We start from the raw sequence: 5,423 nt of genomic DNA on the forward strand, positions 1-5,423 counted from the left end.
GCTGGAGGAGAAGTGGGAGGTCTGAAACTCACATGGGCAGAGCTGCACCCCCAGAACTGGGTGCCTCTCTGGGCTCTTAACCCTTGTACTGTCATGCAGTCTTCTTACCTGGAACAGATAGGTCGGGTATAGGTCAGAGAGGGGAACCTGAGGCTTCAAGGGGCAGCTCTGGGCCCCAGTCACATGGGGACCATAGGGCTCAAACCCAGCTCCACCTCCTCCAGAGCCAGAGCCCCTCCCAGCCTGCTGGCACTGCCTTCCATGGTGATGGGACCCGGCTGCAGCTGACTGGATGAGTAAGAGGAGCAGCTGAGGCCGGGAGTGGGGGAGGTCATCAGTGGTGAGGAGAGAGGGCAGGTGAGGAAGGAGTTGAGGAGACTGTCAAGCCTGTGAGTCTGTGGTGGAGATGACACATCTCAGTGGACACAAGGTCTAGACCTGGGAGAGGTCAGCACTGGGGTTCCTGAAGCCATCTCCCGACAAGTGAGGACGGCTCCACCTGGGCCGTCAGAAATCCGAGGACTTGGAGAACAGAGCAGCCCAGGACCAGGGGTTGAGGGAGGTGTCATTTGGGGATCTGTGGGCCACCAGACTTCCTCCCCAAGCCACAGCAAACCATCTCCAAAGACCCTGGGTCTGTGGCAGGGGCTGGGAGTGGAGGAGGCCCAGGAACACACAGAGGCAAAGTGCACCCCGGCCCTGGGGTGGGAGAGGGGCCCTGCCCACTGGGCCTGCCTATGAATCATCCCTCCTGAAGCTGCTGGGAGGTGCTGGGGTAGGGGCGAGGGGCTTGGGGTGAGGATTTAGAGCCACAGCAACCTGGTGGGCTCCCAGGCAGTGAAGTCTGATGGGTGCTGCCCCTCCCTCCTGCCTAAACTAACACCCGGACTCAGAAGCCTACTACTCAACACCTATTCACACACTCACATGTACTTTCACTCACGTGTCCACACACTCACGTACACACATGTACACACACTCCTACAGTCAAGGAATAGGCTCATGTTGTGGGCCCAAGGGCCTCTCGGGGAAATGGGTGAGGACCCCTAACTAAGCATCCTCCAGTGAAAGTCGCACTTCACAACTGAGGATGCGGCTGGAGAGAGAACGGGCTTGTCCAAGGTCACCAGCCTGTCAGGGCCAGCCAGGGTCAGAAGGCAGCTGTCCCACACCCAGCCTGGGGCTCTCACTCACCTTCCCTGCCATTCCTTTCAGGAGGATACCACGAGGCCTGGGTGGGGGGCTGTCTCTAGTCCCTCACAGAGCCAGGCCAGGGCTGTGCCCTCAGCTGGGGGGTGCTTGATGCCAGATGTAGTACTGTGTGCCCCAGGGTGGTCCCTACCCAAGGGGCTGGCTTCCCCAACTTACACCCTGACACCAGCTCCTAGGGTGGACAGGCAGGAGGACGGATTTCCCTCCCATTCAGCCTTCCCTTCTACCCGGCTCCCGGCAGTTCACTCCATGACCCGGGGAGTGAGGCGGAGTAGAATCAGAGGCCACGAAAGAACATCACCTCCCACTGCAGAAACCCCAGCCCCAACATTCACACAGCCACAATCTTTTTTTTTTTTTTTTTTTTTTTTTAATTTTTATTGCAATTTGGGTGAAAGTTTACAGAGCAAATTCATTTTCCATACAACACTTCATACACAGTTTGTTTCATGACGTTGACTGCAATGCCCCACCATGTAACAGCTCTCCTCCCACTTCCTCCCTGTAGTTACCTCTTCCCTGTGTCCTTTCCTATGCATTCCTGCCCCCTGAGCCATCAGGGAGCCAGCAATCTTTGAGACAGAGCATCACAACAGCTGAGGCTCTGCCACCAGGACCGTGACCTTGGGCAAGGTTTGAATTGCCCTATGCCTCATTCTCTGTTCACTGGGTTTAATAAAAGCACATACCTCCAAGGACTGCTGTCAGGGCCTTAGTAGACAGCGCTGGTTTTCCAAAGCCCAGGCTGAGATCAGCCATGCAGGCAAAGCTCAAGTGAGGAGTGGACATGAGTCCGGCCGGAGCACCCAGCAGGGAGAGGCCTCACTGTCAGAGCTGGTACACATGGCAGGGACCCCAGGACCCTCAGGCTGATGCTCTGTACAGGGTCTGAGGAGGGGGATCTGCCTGATGCTGAGCCACCCTGGGGGTGTGGAGACCTGGCCTCTTCACCTAGTCAAGACCCAGCAGTTCAGGGATCCATCCCTCCTCCACAGCCCCAAGCCAAGGTGCTTTAGGGCTTTAGGGCTCAGTTCAGCCGCTGCCACCCACCTATGCATAGCCCACCCTCCCTCTTCCCCTCTCGTGGCCTCGCTGGGTTCATTATCCCCCTCAGACTCCCCAACGTAAGAGTGAAGCCTGTTCTTTGGTTTCCCCAATAGTGCCTGGCAAGAAGGGTGCTGGGCTGTGGCAGCTGCTTCACCCCAGGAGGGCACCATTTGTGACCCACTAGGGAGAGTGGCTGCTGACACCACAGCTGTCAGGTCTAGAGGTGGGGAGCAGGTGACCCCTGTCAGGCAAAGCAGGGTACAGACAGAGGAAGGTGGGGTTCAGGCGGGCCAGGAATCCCCCGAGAAGCAGAAGGACCTCATTGGGCCTTTTTGTTCTAACTTCCCTGACTTTCACGCGTTTGGTGAATTGAGGGTGAGGGTCCCCTATTTCCCGAGACCCTCTGGCCCACAGGACAGCAATGCTGGTAAACCTTCATCCTCTTGGCCCTTCATTTCCTGTTGCCGATTTGCACCCACCTGGTGCCCGAGGCTGTCCTGCGAGCACTGAGGTCATGTCTGGGAAGCCACCAGGCTCCTCCAGGAAGACGCACCATAAATACCTTGCTGGCCTCATTATCTTCACTGATGCCATGCCGGGAGCCCAGGTGTGAGAGTGGGCGGGTGAGGCGAGTGAGTCGCTCCTGAAGAATGGGCCTCTCCCGGGGCTGGAATCGGAGAACAGAGTCCCAGCCCCTAAGGCCCCCACTGCGGGCTCTGTCTCCTCTCCTCCTGCCACTCTCGGCCCCCTCCCCCCCCCCCACTTATCCTTCCTCCCCCAGCACACCTAAGCCTCTGCCTGTAAACCCAGGGAAGGAGCAATTATTGAGCACCTGCTGTTTGCCAAAGCCATCTATGGCACAGTGGGGGGGAGGGGCATCTCCCAGTGGAAGTGATCCCTGAGGAAGAACTGGGAGAGAGGGAGGGGATGGGTAGAGGCCAAAGGCAGGAAGGCAAGAAGTAGAGCTGTTTCTGGGGAGGAGGTTGGAGGAGGGCTGGATGAGAGTGGTCAAGAGGCTCCTGAAACAGGCCCGGGGTCTCCTGAGGGCAGAGCTGGTTCAGTATGTGTTTCCTGTGTCACTGGGTGGAAGGTCAACACGGGGGCAGCCCCTTCTCTTGTCCCCCTACTGCTCCCTCTCTGGACAGGCATAGGGCCCATAACACTGTCTGAGCTGGTAACAAGAGACCACAGCCACTCCCACGTCTGGCAGCCACCGCCCTGCCTGTGGCTCTCTCCATCTCCTGCTTCCAGACCATGGCCTCCTCAAAGTGCCCACCAGAGGCTGTGTCCACGCACAAGCCAGGAGGGGCTGGACCTGAGAGTGTTGAGCTGTGAAGTCTGGAGAGGGGTCTCATTCATGGAGGCAGACCCCTGTCATCCCCAGACTTGGGTGGGAATCTGAGGACCCAGACAGCTCACCTCTGGCAGAGGTTGGCAGTAGCACTGAGTCCTCGTGTACGAAGCAAACAAGCCTGAGCTGGGAATGGTCCAAATGACCTCTTGCCATCTCTTAAAAGAAAGGACTGTCCCCAGAAGGAGATGGTGCCCGGCTACCACTGTCAACCCCTGAGAAAGGGATGAGTGCAGGAGATCCTGGATAGAGTGGGAGAACAACGTGGAACAAAACTCAAAATCATAAAAAAAAAAAAAAAAACAGACCAGGTTTACTGGTCTGGTAGAGCCGAGTGAGACCCCTGAGACTATGACCCCTAGTTACCCTTCAGATGTGGCATTGAACTCACTCCTGTGGCTTCCAGCCAAACAGTAGACAGGCATAGAGGGTGAACATTTACAGCAGGTAGATATATTCCCTAGAATGGTCAATGACGGGAGAACAAAAGGGCAGTATTTGCACAGAGAGACAGTTCAGGGGGTAGGAGTGCATAGGAAAGGACGAAGGGATGAGATAATTACAGGGAGGAAGTAGGAAGAGAGCTGTTACATTGTAGGGAACTGAAGTTAATGTCAAGAAACAAAATATGTATGAACTCAAACCAAAAAAAAAAAAAAAACTCATTGCTATTCTGACTCATAGCGACCCCCATTGGGTTTCCAAGGCAGTAAATCTTTATAGAATTAGATTGCCCAGTTTTGCTTCTGCAGAAGCAAGCAAAATTCCTGGGTTTGAACTGCCAACCTTCTGGTTAGCAGTCAGATGCCTTAGACACTGCACCACCAGAGCTCCTTATGTATGAACTGCTGTAGGGAAAATGAATTTGGATGAACTTTCACCCAAATCACAATAACAATTTTACAAAAGAAAGAAAAGAAATGACTCTCCTTTCATGACACAAACAGTCCTCAAAGTCGGAATAGAAGGGAGCTTCCTGAACGTGATCAAGGGCAGCAGTGAACAGCAGCTAACATCAGCCTCGGTGGAGAGACCTACACTTCCCTGCTTAGATCAGAACGAGAGAACGACGTGCCTTCTCAGCCCGTCTTGGCGTTGCCCAGGAGGTGCTGTTGTTACTGTTAGCTGTGCCTTGTCAGTCCCTGACTCTCGGCGACCCCGTGCTCAAGGGAGTGAGGAGCTATCAGAGCCTGTGCCATCCCCCTGACCAGCTACACAAGCTGCTGTGGCCTGTGGCATTACATCAGCTCATCTTCAGAGTAGATCACCAGGCCTTTCTTCCTCCTCCTTCCCAGTCTGGAAGTTCTGCTGAAACGTGTTCAGCATCACAGCTACATGCAAGCGTCACTGACAGATGGCTGGTGGCTGTGCTTGAGGCGCACTGGCTGGGAATAGAACCCAGATCTCTTGCATGGAAGGCAAGGATTCTACCACTGAACCACCACTGCGCCCACCAAAGGCTCTAAAAATCCATCGCCACTGAGCCAATAGCAACCCTACAGGGCAGTGAAGAACTGCTCTTGTGGCTTAGTGGTTAAGCGCGTGGCTGCACAGAAAGGTTGATGTTTCAAATCTATCAGCTGTTCTGCTAGAGAATGATATGGCAGGCTACTCGATTACTGGAGGTTCTAGCCAGGGTAATTCGGCACAAAAAGAAATAGAAGGCATCTAGATGGCATAGTGATTAAAGCATTGGGCTGCTAACCAAAAGGTCAATGGTTTGAACCCACCAGCTGCTCTGCAGGCGTAAGATGAGGCAGTCTGCTTCCGCAAAGATTGATTGTCATGGAAACCCTGTGGGGGCAGTTCTACT

General features: G+C 54.8%; 1 non-coding gene across 1 annotated transcript; it reads right to left on the reverse strand.

Moving 5' to 3' along the window:
* Window positions 1-4,987: 4,987 nt before the first annotated feature.
* On the reverse strand, window positions 4,988-5,058 carry TRNAG-UCC. The gene has a single exon. It is a non-coding gene; the product is annotated as a tRNA-Gly (tRNA).
* Window positions 5,059-5,423: the final 365 nt, after the last annotated feature.

Source organism: Orycteropus afer, unplaced genomic scaffold (genome assembly GCF_000298275.1).
Source record: "Orycteropus afer afer isolate SDZICR_OR568_19922 unplaced genomic scaffold, OryAfe1.0 scaffold00113, whole genome shotgun sequence".
NCBI classification, from domain to species: domain Eukaryota; kingdom Metazoa; phylum Chordata; class Mammalia; order Tubulidentata; family Orycteropodidae; genus Orycteropus; species Orycteropus afer.